General features: G+C 32.5%; 1 long non-coding RNA gene across 1 annotated transcript; it reads right to left on the reverse strand.

Annotated features, from left to right (window-relative positions):
• Nucleotides 1–650: 650 nt before the first annotated feature.
• On the reverse strand, nt 651–3294 carry LOC149557511 (uncharacterized). Its single transcript, XR_016352398.1, has 2 exons — nt 1080–3294; nt 651–884 (listed from the first exon to the last, which is right to left on the reverse strand). It is a non-coding gene; the product is annotated as an uncharacterized LOC149557511 (long non-coding RNA).
• Between the last annotated feature and the right edge of the window lie 12773 nt (nt 3295–16067).

The raw sequence follows: 16067 nt of genomic DNA on the forward strand, positions 1-16067 counted from the left end.
CTAGAAATGAGGATTCTCTGGCAAATGCAATCGACCCGTTACATAGTGAATTTGTGCTCTTAGTAAATTGTGGTCTATTCTAGAGAATTTAGGCTAGTAGTAAATTGTAGTAATAACCAAAAATCACATAAAAGTCATTCTACATAAAAGTCAATCTACTATGATACATTACTAGCTAATAATGATTTTTGAAATATCAAATTAGGGGAAAAGAAATTCGATCTGGATGAGAGAAAAAAGATCTCAAAGATAAAATTAACGTTCAGATGAAAAAATGAACCAAAAATGTTTTAATATGATATTTAAGGCAAAAAGTTCCGCAGGGTTTCCTTATTAATGATTTTTTCATGTCATCTCAAGTGGCATTTACCTATTCTACTAAAAATATATGCATCTACAGCCAGCTGAGAATAGAAATTGTTTACATCTCTCAACACAATTGGTGTACTAAATCTTTTAAGGCTATTAAGGATCTTTGACTGAAAATCTCTATTTTTTCGCTGTATAGAAAAGGCGCAAGAACTAATTGAATGAGATCGTTTTAAGTAAACATGTCAAAAGTGTAGGATGATCTAATAATATATTCCAGAGTGAAGTCAGGAATTCATGAAATTGTGATGAAATGAAAGAAGTCTTGCAAGTGAAGGAAATTAGCCAAAATATGAGATTGTTGATATAAACTTAATGGAAAGGATAGATACATGACTGTGTCAGTACATGCATTTGAAATTATGACTCTATAATATCTGATCTCAGCAAAGGTGACATCATCATCTTCACCAGTCCAAGAGCCACCTCCAAATAAATCTAGTATGACCAGCGTTATATTCATTTAAACTGAAATGACAAAAACAGGGTTGCAATTCCTCAATCAATTCTTGCACCTAGAAAGTGGATCTGATTTAGTTGAAAAAATGGTTGAATATTAAATATAAACTAAAAGACTGTTGGGGATAGAAAAGACTTTTACAAATGGAAACTACTTGTGAAGGCCAAACCAACTTCATCAAAGAAAGTTAATAATGAGGAAAAAAATCTGACATAGTAAATAATTGTAGAAACAATAGTTGAAGAATTACCTCCTTTTTCATTTGTAGCTTCCAGCTGAACAGTCACCCTCACCGCACACTTCCAAGAAAAGATCCACAACATAGAAGAAAATTATTTGATGCTAATTTCAATTTTATCCATACACAAAACAGAGGTGATGGAGTGGCCTATTCTAAAGAATCTAGGCCAGAAGTCAATTGTAGTTATAACTCTCACTTATTTAGCAGTGTTTTTGGGAGAATTTTCACTCTAGAATCTAGATATTGAACACTTGAAATTATGCTGGAACTTATCATAAAAATAGGATCTCAAGAATGGTATAAAATTTACAAGAAAGATGGAATATAGTGTAAGATAAGCATGAAATGTTTGCATCTTGTGCATGAGATTGATAGAAAGCCTATATGCTAATGGAGATCAAGAATTACATAAAAATAAATCTACTTCAAAACATTAGCTAATAATGGTTTCTCCACATCAGTTGGGGTATAAGAATGTCATAAAAACTAAATTACTTCAAATTTATGAAAAAATTCACAGGTAAATGAGATTTCATCAATTAAAAATGCAAGGATAAGGCAAAAAAGAAAGATCTCAGAGACACATTAGCCGTCATGAGTCATAGCTGCTATTGGGACTACACAAAATAGAGTTGGGAAAAAAAGAAGAAAAAAATAATCAGAACTTGCATGATAAAAATGGTTTCAGAAAATATTTGTAGGAATGTGAATGAAGATTTCCATGTAAACGTAGCTTTGGTTTTCTGGCCTTCGATAGGTTTCTAAACAACTATAATCAAAGAATTACATTTAAGCAAGAGGAGGTGAAATCAGATTTCAAGAAATGTGAAAGAATTATAGTAGCTCCATGTGGTAGTTCTTGGTCTATCTGGAAAAACCCAGCTGAATGGAAAATAATCATTTTCAAATGGAGAATCATCATTGAAATCCTCCAATGGAGAATAATAACCCTCATCATCATCATTGGAATCCTCAATCTGAGTCCAACACATGAATTTTGGAGAAGCATCTGTCTTTCCTGTAACCCAATTTCTTTCATTGTAAATAGTGCTACAGAGCCAGTTTAGATGTGGAAGTATTTGCTCTGCCTCTATCCAAATCTTCCCTAAGCAGTCAAATTCCATCACTATGTCCTCACAAATGGAATATATATGTTCAGAGTCGGCTACAACAGATACCAGAGAATATCTCATCAACTCAAAACTCACCAAATCTTCCCATTGTTTAGCCAATGGATTGAATCGACAGGCATGACTAAGAAGGAACCCAAACAAGTTTTGGTTATAGCAAATGCATTTACACACAAAAAACTTAAACATATAAGCTCTATGCATGAAAACAAAGCATTTAAGATAGAATATGAAAAAAAAAGTGTATTATCTCACTCCATAACGTCATAGCTAAGGATCACATACCAGATAAATAGACACAATATGGGTAGGATATAATCAAGTGAATAATCTCAGTCCAAAATCTCGTGGTGAAAAAGTAAATACCAAACTAGATGGGCATTCAAAGTAGGATACAATCAAGGGAATCATCTGAGTCCCAACTAATTTAAACAAGTCCTATCATGACTATAATCACATGAGGAAATTAGAAGATACAATTGCAGACGGAGAAACACACGGTCCAAAACACAAAAATAATTACAGTGTGAAGTCATCAGCACCAACATACAAGCAGAAAATTGAACCTCTGTATTAAAATCCTTTCAATCATCTGTTTTAGATGATTAATATGAACACGAACCATGTGAGAAACGAAATAGCTAATATCAGCAGACTATAAAAGCACGGTTGAGATGCTTAACCTCTGTAATTTTATAAATGCTAATGGCTTTCAAAATGCAAACTAGTTTAATACTGTTACTGACAAGAAATTGGTAGAGTGAAGAAAAAATGAAAAGAACAAAAACCCAAAAATTAATTGGGGTAATAAGATTTTCAAAAGAAATGATGTCAGAATAATGGTTGTATTGCCTGACAGAAGGAAAAGTGGAGAGAAGATATACTTGCAAATCCAGCAACCTGCAAAGATGCTAAGTTCTCCTCAATGTCGCCCTCCTCCTTTCTCCACAGACAAGAAAAATGAAAAGGAAAAAACATAAAACTCAACCAGAGAAGAAATGAGCATAGCCATGCTAGAAACAAAACAAAAAATCAGAACAGGAAAATTTTGAACGGAAAACCTAAAAATACAATCTGCCCCTGTTTGGCACATGAATGGCCCATAAATAGGGGAGATGAAAGCAAGCTTTAATTTTTTTCTCAACGGTTATATTTAAATTTTAAAAAAAAAATCAAAAAGCAAGACCGTTACAAAAGAGCCGTTTGAGTTCAAAAGTGTGGAAATAGAAAGAGTGTCATTGTAGCCTTTTTTCATGCTTTTATGTGAATTATTTTAATCATGTTAATGTGACATAGGAATGAGAAAGGGAGGATGTTTCTATTCATTACATCTCCATAATTAATGAAGTCATATTTCTAATTTATATATAAATTTTATTTTTATTTTTTCTAAAAGAAGACATTTATCAATAATTTTCATTTAGAGAATATTTTAAATAATATGTAAAATTATGATTAAAAATATGTTAAAAATTTAATAATACAATTTTGAAAAAATATATATATATATATATATATATATATATATATATATATATATATATATATATATATATATATATATTTGATTGATAAGAGGCCAAAGTCAAGATTAATTATTATTAATTATTATTTTATTAAGCATAGGTAAATTCAAACCCAAGACCTCTTGATAAGAAACTTACAAATTACCATTGTGTTGTAGGCTCTTGCCTTGAATATATATTTTTAACTAAATGTTACTAAATTGTTTTTCTTCTATCTCTATGTTATATAAAAATATAATTATTTGTAATTATAATATTAAATATAAATATAATATAATTAGATATATCATATAACACAAATAGTTTTATTTAGAAGACAAAGACTTTTGGGTAAAATTAAATATGCTAGAATGGTCAAAAGATTGTAATATAAAAAAGTGCCACTTGGTGGCATGTACTTACCGTTATATTATAGATAGTAGAAATTATTATAGTAATTATAAATTAGTTATAAAAGATAAATAAAAAGTAATATTACTTTAAATATAAATAATTAAGTTGGTGTACATTTAAAATTTAATATTATTATGATTTATTTTATATAATATATAATTTTTATAGTAATGTGTACTGGGTAAAAATTATTATTATAGTTAATACAAATTGTTATCATGATATAGTAAAATAAATAAAATTTGACATTAGTTTGAAAATGAATAATTAATTTCATTTAAAATGTAATGTTATGTATGAATTTGTTTTATATAACATGTAATTGTTGGATGCATGTGATTAATTTTATAAAAAAATGTGTCACCATATTCAAAATAATAGAGTAGTGTTTCCATAAAATTCAATATATAAGACCCCAAAAATTACTTATTGTAACATATAATCGGTAAATGACCAAAGCCTAGATTACTTATTGTAATTTGTTGTAATTAATTATTTTTGTGTTAAGCATATTTGAACCCAAGACTTTCTTGTTGTAATTAATTACTTTCAATAAATTTTTAGTAATAATTTTTTTAACAAATAAACTATTTTTCTTTATAATCTCTATGTTATATGAAAAATAAGCAAGGAAAAAAATAAAATATTTTAACAAATTAGTTATATTTATCTCAACTAAATTTGAAGGAGTATGAAAGAAATAAAACATTTTAGTAATACTTTTTTTAATAGAATGTTGAAATGCTAGTTTTTTGTATGGTGAATGAGATAAACAAAAATGTCAAATTATATTAAAATAGTTATAAATTTTTTTTGGATAGTTGAATGTTGGAAGACAAGCCTACAAATAAGATATGTAAATTTGAGACATTAGAGATGAGTCTAAGGCTCAAGGACCTTATGCATGGATGTCATCAATAAGACATACATAAGAAGGATGATGCTCTTTTGTTATGTATAGATAGGGAATTAAGAATCTTGATAATTGGTGTGGTTCTAAGGAAGAGTGTGTCTTTGGGAATTAAATATCAAAGTTATTACACTAATATGATGTTAGGGGGATGGCTAATCAACACTTTCCCATCCAATTAATTTCAATAAAAAATTACATCAAGAACAAATCTCGAGGGAGAGAATTTTTAATACTTATTAGGTGTGGATGAATAAGGCAATGAAGGAATTTTAGGGAGGTTTCATAGGATAGGGTTTGAACTAACACCATTTCTTTTATTTGTTGCTCTCTATGCTAGTTGCAATAGAATGTTGAATTTGCTAGGGAGGGAGGTTTTAGGTTGTCAGGTGTGCAAAGGAATTTTTTTTTTAGGGGGGGGGGGGGGGGGGGGGGTGGGGGGTGGGGGGTGAGGGGTGGGGGGGGAAGGGGTAGGCAGGTTTCTATGTGTTCAAAGTGATATTTCAACATGACACCACAATAGTAGAGGCATTTTATTTTATAAGGTGTGGGGTGAGTTTTATCAATAACTCTGACTATGCTAAATGGTTTGCTCTCTCAAGATATTCTATATTTTTGAGATGTGGTGTTAGGATTTCATCAATACATTGTAGGGTATTATATTGGAGTATTTTCCTAAACAAGGCTTTGCATTTGGAGATGTACACAAGGAGAAAAAAATTTAAGTTCCACAAAGTTTATTGTTTCTTGGAAAGAAGCCAAGACAAAATAATTTTGGCGATTCAACTATTTTCAATTGTGAAGGATGTAAATTACATAAGGACATGTATCTTAATTTGTAAATCTTGGGAATAAACTTATTTTCTTGTCCTAGAGTTGTGTTTTATTTGGACCTAGAACCCTAAAGGGGATTTAAAGGTCCTGATATCAACACTTGGATAGTATTCATAAAAGTTTTCTCTTATAGGCCTTTGAAGGTGATACTTATTTTCACATTTGAGTGGATATCTATTCATCAAGTTGTGGCAGATTGGATTTGATCTGATTAAGGAGCTCCCATCTAGGATCCTGATGTGGGTATGACTTGATTATCTCTTATTAGAGTTGTAGCCAAAAGATATCATGCATATGATAGCATATATTTGGGAAATTTTGTGGGTCCTTTGTTGTAGATGATGAATAGAAGGGTAACTTATTGAGCTCGTATATGTGTTGAACTTTATTTAAATAAATCATTACAAAGTATAATAGAAATTTGGGTTGGATGCAATATCTTGGTTATTAAGATATACATTTCTAAAGTTATATGTACCATGAGTATGGACATATAGGGAAACAAATGTGTGAAAGTTAGTATTGCAGGGGTTCCTTTGTTAGCTTATAAAACCCCTCATGTGTGCAACCAAATAAGGATAAAGAAAAAATATAAGAGACATGAGGATCTTGAATAAAGAAAGACTTAATCCAACCCTTTAATAGGAATAGAAGGTTGAACAAAACACTTAAGGATAAGTAGTCTACTAAGACTTTCTAACCACTTTGACATCCTAGAATATTTTGATCAAAATTTGATGAACCAAACATGTATGCATGTCAGTACCAAGATATTAGAATTGAAATAGATGCACACTAGGGTGGTTGGGAATCAAATTAAAGTGCAAGGGGAGGACATGGTGGCTCAAAATGAAATTGATCATCCCATGGGTGATTGGTGTGTTTTGGGTCTATATAGAAAACACTCAAGGATATGCTATTAGCTATTATATCCCTAGTTCTCAAAGAGGGTGTGACTGATCCAAGGGATGGTAGTATTAAAACACAACCCATTCTTGGTTTGAATAAAAGAATTAAAAAAAGAATGGCCTAGAGGATTTTACTAATATTTGAAGATAATTTAGTGGAATTGTAGGTTTTTAAGACCATTGATTCCCACTTTTCCAACTCTTAGAAATTATAATTTTATCATGTCAAATATATGGAGTTGAACAATATTCCTAGGAATAATGTTGTGAGGGAATTCGCTAGACTTCATTCTCCAGTTGTGATAGCTATTCAAGAATTAAGTTTATTGTGGAAGGCATGCCTAACATGCTCCTAAGCTTTGGTGGAGGGAAAAATCAAAGTTCATTAGTTCCCAAGAAAATGCTAAAGGGATTTTATGATCCATAAACACATCACTTATAGCTAGATTTCTAATAAATATTCTCTTTCAATGATCACTTCTGATTTTGACACTAGAGAAATACACCTTTTGATAAATGTTTATTCTTCCACTAATTTTTTGGGAAAAATAGATTTACAAATCACGTTGGATATATGAGATTTTTTAATTTTCTCTAGCCTTGGATTTTGGTAGGATATTTTAATGCAATCACTACTTTGGAGTAGAAAATGAGAGGAATTTGAACATTTTAATCATCCTCATATTTTCTTAAAAAATAACATTCTCCTTATTCATTTGGTTTGTTTTTAATCCATGGAACAATGAGTTCACTTGGTGCAATAGGAGGTGTAGAGAATGTTCTATTATTGGTAATATGTTTTTATTGTCATTGATGTCAAACTGAGCCATTTGCAATTGTCTACATGCTCTAGAGTTTAGTCTAAAAGTATTTTGTAGCAAATGAGTGTAATGTTTGTGATCTAAGGCAATTTGTTCTTGTTTCAAAAGCCTTAAGATAAATATTTTGGGTAGAAGGGAGATTGTGGCTTGGTTTTTTGGTTTGAACTTCTCTTGAGGGTAGTCATTACCATTTTCATTTTATATGTTTTGTTTGGGACTAATTATTGGTGGTCTTGACTTATCTAATGCTTCCAAATATTATTAATAGATCAACTACAGATGCTGTGATCATTTCTAGGTTAATTAGTATTTTGGAATATGATTACAATTGGTAAAATCAAATACTATCTATTTTAGCCAACAATATATTGTTTCAAATGATATTCACATTTTACTATGCTTATTTAGTCGACTCAATCATTTTTTTTTTTGAAAAATGAAAAAAATTGGTCAACTCACTCATCTTTTTGAAAAGAATACACACACACACACACACACACACACACACACACACACACACACACACACACACACACACACACACACACACACACACATGTATCTATATATATGTATATATATGTACACATATATATGTATATATATATACATATACATACATATATATATATACATATATACATATATATTTATATGTACATACATACATACATATATGTGTGTGTGTGTGTGTGTGTGTGTGTGTGTACATACATATATATATCTATATATATATATATATATATATATATACGTGTATATATATGTATGTATGTATATATACATACATACATATATATACATTTATATATACATACATATATGTATCTATATACATGTATATATATGTATATATGTATGTATGTATATGTATATATATGTTATGGTTGGAAAAGTATTTTTATTAATGGGAGATTATAGAAGACTTTGATTTTTTAGATATTGGTTAAATTAATATCAAGATCTCAGTGCAGTGTACCCAGATGAGTTATTCATTATTGCTCAAATTACTCTATATTATATAATAAATTTTGTTAGCAAGTCCAAAGAAATGAGCCTACTACATGTTATCATCTCATATAAATAATGAAGTACTTTTCTGAGTTGATTCTCACTGTGGTTTTTTCCAATTGGGTTTTCCAAATATAAATTTTTTGTGTTATTGTCTTTTTGAATCTTTTAATAGCATGAATACAATTGAATGTTTGACCTTGTTGATTTATTTATTAAATAAGAGAAAAATTTGTAGGTTGATTCACACCCCCCACTCTCAACCTTTATAGTGTGTTCAACAATTATTATCAGAGAAAGGTTCCTTTTCTTTAAGCTTAATTTCTTTAGGTTTATCTAGAATTCATGCACGTTATGTTTGAAGAGAAGGTAAATGATATGGATGATTGTGGGCATTATGCATGGGATAAGGATGTTAAATTTAAAGTTTGTCTGGAAGAAGAGATAAAGTCTACTCTATTTGATATGGATGCTACCAAATTAAACTAAAGAAGGCTAAAGATAAAATTATACTATAGGAAATGCTTTTGGAAGATGCAAAAGGGGAAATTGAAGATCTTGATAAAAAAAATTAAAATACAAGTCTAATATCTTCTCCAAAATCGAAGAAATTTTTTAAAAACTAAAAAAGTGAACTAGTAGAAGCTAGTGAATAGATTTAAAAAGGTTTAAATAGGAATGTTGTAAAGGAAGTTACTAATGTTGCTTAAAAATAAAAATACATAATTGTGAAAAAGTAGGTCTAAAATTTGAAGATGACAATGAATGAAATCATAAGCTAGCAAATAAAACTAAAGATTTTTTCATCCTTTTCAACTTAGAGGTTCATCTTTCAAGTTGAATGTCTTATTGGCAAATAATTTGGACATAAAGCAATAGTATGTAAAAAGTTATAGAAGATGAATCCAATAAATAAAGACATTCCATAATTATAACAAGATTGGTCATAAGGATGACAAATGTAGAAGAACCTAATCTCATTTTTTAGCAAACAAACCTTATATGGAACTTGTTATGTATATAACAAGGTTGGACACAAAGCATTAGCAAGTAGATCTGGCTATATATCTGAAAGTGGGATAGGCCAAGGAAGTTATCAAAAAGGAAATTTTTTTTACAAGTACAATAAGATTGTTAATATTTAAAAATACTATAAAAGAAACTCTAAAAGGATTAGTACTCCAATGAAGACAAAAGATATCAATAAAGAAAAATAAAAAATGAATAAATTTTGGGTAATGAATTTAGATCAAAAGGTATTTACAAAATTATATCTAGAACCTTAGATCTAAAATGAAATGAATTTGATTGACATCCTCTACTACTCTAGCAATCTCTTCCAATATTGTTTCTCCTACTAAAAATTATTCTAGAACCATGGTCTAAGTCTAACTACTATAAAGTCTAAGATTTTAACTCCCTTAAGGTGGTATGTGATTAGTTTTCTAGAAGATATATAGTAGACTTTTTGTTTTAGATTGTGTTAGTCAAAAAGAGATTGTGGAACTAGTGAAAATCTAGTATTGAAAACCTAAACATCTAGTGTTTTGATTGATGTCAACTTGATGGTTGATTATGAACTATTTATTGGGAAGCTAAGTTTGTAATGCTTCACCTGGAGATCCTTGGAACAAGGATAAATAAAAGCCAATCTAATTTTTAAAAAAACAAGTATGGATGTACACGTAAATGAACATAAAAGGATCACAAAGATCACAACAAAATACTTAACCAACAATCTCGACAACCAAAGAATCTCCAAATGCCACTACCAACTAACATGCTCAAACTGAAGATGAAAACCAAAGATGACAATACAAATAAAATCTTTGATCTATAGAAGCCTAGAAATACAAACAAACCTAAAGGGTACTCAAAACACCAAATTGCATTCCCCGAAAAACAACTGAGCTAACCCCTATTTTTTGTGTGAGGAAAGCAACCATAGTCTCGCATGAGGAAGCATGCCTTCACATAAGAAAGTGCACCACGCCATGTGAGGAACTACCTTCAAGCATGAGGAAACATTTTGGAACAACCAACATTTCACTCTGATGCCAAGGTTCACATGAGAGAATGCACACCTATGTGTGAGGAAGTGCCAAGTCTTGCATGGGAGAGAGTACAATATCGTGCAACATTCCTCTGTACTTAACACAAGAGAATTATTTTTGGCCTAAGAGAAGACATTCTCATGTGAGAAAATACTTCTCTAACATGAGGAAGTATAATAGCAACCAAGGAAATGAAAGACAAAAAAATAGGAAAAATAATTTGTCCACACCAGGGAGTACCAGATCCACAAATCGAGGCTTGGACACTTGGACACAAGAGGAACAAGATAGACAAAACAACTAACCATCTAAACCAAAGTAGTATAAGAACGTACTAAAAGAAACATTGCAATGAACCAAAAATAACTAAACTCTTGCGTAGTTCCTCCCAACCATAATAGCATCATGAGACCTCAAAGGCATTAGCCATCCCTTGCACGTAACATTCCAAAGTGCCAACTAGATAGTCAAAGCTATCTTATGAGGGCATCACTACTAAAATGTTATAACATCATAAGAAAAATGAAATATATCATGCTAAACCAATAAGAAATAGATACTCCAACTAAGTGAATCACATCATCTAATCATATGTTAAACATCATAATATAGGAATGCGTAAAATAAACTAACATCATCTAAACATGATATCCAAGTATTCCAATGAAAGCATAAATCACAAGGAAACATACTCCAGAATCTTGAGTATCCAAGTGAACATCAAGCATCAGTTACAACTGAAAATAGACCATCTTTGTACATTGGTCCCCAATAGTGGTATAGGTAGCTACGCCTCCCAACCATGCGGAACCTGTAGGTCCACTCCCACCATGCTAATGGAGATAATGATCCAACCATAAACACACATAAAGAAAATGTCCATGGCTAAGACACACACTAGATAATAAAGAGAACTACAACCAAGATCATGAGATAATGCAAGTACAACAAATCTTGGTCAGACACTCAAAGGGTCAACTATGTAGGGAATCGATGGTGGATAAATCACTTGGTATCAGGTAGCCCAAGCTAGTATTGTGCAAAATCAACTCCGTAATGGAAGGCTCTCCAACTACGTCCTTAGAATTAATTGGATGCTCACACATTTTATTATCTTAAATTTATTACCCAATAATTTATTTTGTTCTTATTTAATTAAGCCTTCTTCATGCCAGCCTAGGAAATAGTCACCAAGGTTGTGGTAGAAGCTCCTCCATGATGCTACCCTACCCTACCCATACTCATCCAATGATGAGTGCCCATATGATTTGATTAGGATCTAGGACTATTACAGAGGAATGCTTAACATTATTTCATAAAGTAAAATTTCAAAGCATTAATTAGCAAATTAACACAACTTAAATGCTGAAATGAACAAAGCATAAAAAGGTAATGATTGAAAGAAAGAGAGTAGAGAGAAATAAGGAAAAACACGATTGATAACGGAGTTCATCCGCGGGTCGGACTACATCTCCAGGTCCTGCTCCAATAGAGGGACCAATCTGATTTGCTCCAAAATCAATTACAAGTGTTCAAGATCTTCCCTTCAAGCACAATTACAACATTACTCTCCAATGTGCAGGAATAATCATCAAGTCTCCAAAATCATAATCTCCTTCTCATCACCTGGATGCCTTTCCAAATCCTACTACCCCCATTTTATACATCAAATTTAGCTAAAAATGGGCTAAAACAATTAACTAACAAAATCCCCCATTTTGGTTACATATTTCGAATTTAGCCCTTTTACCATTATTTGGATATGATTTGACACCAAAATTAAGGGTTTGTTTTCAACAAATACCCCTAATTAAATAAGCTTGGGTGAATAGATAACAACTCTTCCCTTAATATTACATATGCCATAAATAGCCCATTGGTTGGCCTTAATTTTAGGAGGCCAATGGTTAGGAGTTCAACTCCCATTATCTCATTCCTTTAATTCAAATTAAATAGCTATTTTAATTCAAATTTGAATGTTTTCCCTCTCTTTATGATTTCGTGATGTCATGTTGATGTCATCAAAATCCATACTTTTACTGGAATTTGAAACCATCATAACTTTTATATTCGATCTCCGTTCTTGATGAAATGAACGCCATTGGAAAGCTTTTGACAAGCTCTTTCATTTGGAATCCATTGTCAAATACTTTTGAGATGATTATTTTTTCACCCTTTTACGACCTTTGGTCCTAGTTTGACCAAATTTTGACCAGTCATAATTTTTGCACTTGAACTCCAATTTTGATCATTCAAGTTATGTTGGAGTCAAAATTGTGAACACTTGTAATGATGTTGATTCTTGGAGCATTGGGGACATTTTACTTTTCAGTAATTTTCATCCCCTGGATCAAGCCTCCCCACTAAAGAGCTTTCGAACCTTCGAAATTTTGGATTACTCAGAAAGAAGGTGAGGGTATAGTTCCCTCACTTTACCAATCTCCATCCATCTTGCCTTGCTTGGATGCATCCCCTTCAATCCCACTCGGATGTATTCAACTGGTCCTCTTCGTGAAGTTCTGACATTCCTGTCAAGGATGACATCTTGTGGCAATTCTGACATGTACTCTGGTGAAAGGTCATCAACTGATGGAACCTGAACACTAACGTCTTCATCCAAGATCATTGGAGGCTCATACAACTTCAGATTCTCAACATTGACAACTGAGTAAATTTGCATGTATGGAGGAAGATTAAGGCGGAAAGCATTGGTACCAATCTTCTCTAAGATTTCAAAAGGACCATACCTGATAGGCTTGAGCTTCCTTCCTTCACCTTGCATTCTTTCCTTACTGATATGTAACCAAACTCTGTCACCAACTTGGAATTGGTGATCAATACGATGCTTATCATGGCGAGCCTTGTATTTTGCTTGGCTCTGCCCCAACTGTGCTTCTACTACCTGATGGATTGCTTGGACCTTTTGGATGAACTTTAAAGCCTTTTCTGCATCATGGCGTCCATCTACAACATCGTTCTTCCCAAAAGAAAAATCCATTGGTGTCTTAGGCAAGTAACCGAAGCAAGTCTCAAAAGGAGACCTCTTTGTAGAAGAGTGTGTCACATGGTTGTAAGCATGCTGCACATAGTGAATACTTTCATCCCACAACTTAGGATGCTTGCTGCAATAACCTCTAAGTAGATGCACAACTGTCCTGTTCACTACCTCTATTTGTCCATCGATTTGTGGATGGAAGGCTGTACTCTTCTTTAGCTTAGTGTCCATGAGTCCCCACAAAGATGACCAAAATTCCCCTAAGAATCGAGAATCTCGATCTGATACAATAGAAGTGGGTAACCCAAAATGAACCCATACATTTTGAAAGTACAAATGAGCAGTCAGTTCAGCAGTAACTTGCTTTTTACAAGGCATTAAAATACACATTTTGCTAAATCGATCAACTACTACATACAAATAATCATGACCCTTCCTAGACATAGGTAAACCTCCCACAAAGTCCATAGACACACTTTCCCATGGACGGGATGGTACAGGTAGTGGTGTGTACAAACCCAATTTCCTATTACTTGGTTTGCTGGTTGCACACATTACACATCCTTTTATATACTTAGTGATAGTTTCCTGCATACGAGGCCAATAACAATATTTCTGCAATTGAGCTAATGTCTTACTTACCCCGAAATGTCCTGCAATCAAAGAGGTGTGTGCTTCATGGATTACATGTGCCTGCTCATCTTTAGGAATGCATAGTTTTCCCAAGTGGTACAACAAATTATCCTGTACATAGTAATCTTTCTCTTCTACATGTTTACCCTGGATTAAAGCTGCATAGATATCCTTAAAGTTCGCATCATTAGTATATTGTTCCTGAAAACTTTCATGAGCCATAGAACTATTTTGAAGGATTATCAAAGCATTCTGAACAGGAGGTCTAGATAGCATATCTGCTACTTTGCTATGGGAACCCTTCTTATACTTAATTACCAAATGAAACTGTTGTAGAAAACCCATCCACCTAAAGTGCCTACTTTGTTGCAACTTAGATTGTGAGTGCAAATATTGTAGTGGCTGGCGATCGGTGTGGATTATAGCTTCTTTTCCGATTAAGTAATGTTTCCATTTTTTAACACTCTGAACTAAAGCATAAAGTTCTTTATCATACGTAGGATAGTTACTTACTGCTCCTAAAAAAGTTTCAGAGTGGTAGCAGACTGGTTTACCTCCTTGCATGAGTACAGCTCCCATGGCAAACCCGCTTGCATCTGTCTCAATCTCAAATGGTTGATGTAGATCAGGTAGAGATAACACTGGTGCAATGCTCAACTTTTCCTTTAAAGTGTCAAAAGCCTTTTGTTGTGGACCTCCCCACTGAAAAGTTGCCTTAGTACTAGTTAATGCATGCAACGGTGATGCAATGAAAGAGAAATTTGCAATGAACTTCCTCCAGTACTGAACTGCACCTAAGAAACTCCTAATTTCTATAACTGTACTTGGCTTAGGCCATTTTACAATACATTCAATCTTCGCAGGGTCTACTTTCAATTGACCATTCCCTACGACATAGCCTAAGTACACTAAAGATGTCTTTGCAAATTCGCATTTTGACATCTTTACATAGAGTTTTTCTTTTCTCAGTATATCAAATACTTTCTTTACATGAATTACATGATCATCCCAAGACTTACTGAATACAAGAATGTCATCTAAATAGACTATGACAAAATCATCAATAAAGGGACGAAAGACATCATTCATGACTCTCATGAATGTAGTTGGTGCATTACAAAGCCCAAATGGCATAACCAACCACTCATAAAGTCCCTGTTTTATCTTAAAAGCAGTTTTCCAAATATCACTTTCTACAATTCTTATTTGATGATATCCACTACGTAAGTCTAGCTTAGTGAAATAAATTGCATGTTTCAACTGATCAAGTAAATCATCGATTCTAGGAAGAGGGTACCTGTTCTTTACCATTATCTTGTTCAGAGCCCTGTAGTCAATACACATTCTCCAAGTCCCATCTTTCTTTGGAACCAACACAATAGGAGAACCACAAGGAGAAGTACTAGGGCGGATAACTCCTTTCTCGACCAACTCTTGAACTTGCTTCTTGATTTCTTCATTCTGCAACACTGATAAGCGGTACATGCCAATATTAGGAAGTGGTGCATCTTGCTGCAATTGGATCTCATGTTGTATCTCTCTCTTAGGAGGCAATCCTTTTGGTTCCTGAAACAAGTCATCGTAAGTGGAAACAACTTTGACTATTTCAGCCTTATATTTTGGATCACATCCCTTAAATGCCTTAGATGTTTCATCTTCTTTGGCTTTTACAATCATCAACACGAAATTCTTACTAGAGTTGACTAACCTTTTCATTTGACCAGCATTGACTAATGCCAGATTAGTCTTAACCTTATGTGCCCGTACAATGTATTCAATCTT

Source organism: Cupressus sempervirens, chromosome 5 (genome assembly GCF_028749045.1).
Source record: "Cupressus sempervirens isolate cs-2001-9-10 chromosome 5, ASM2874904v1, whole genome shotgun sequence".
In the NCBI taxonomy this organism is placed as follows: Eukaryota; Viridiplantae; Streptophyta; class Pinopsida; order Cupressales; family Cupressaceae; genus Cupressus; species Cupressus sempervirens.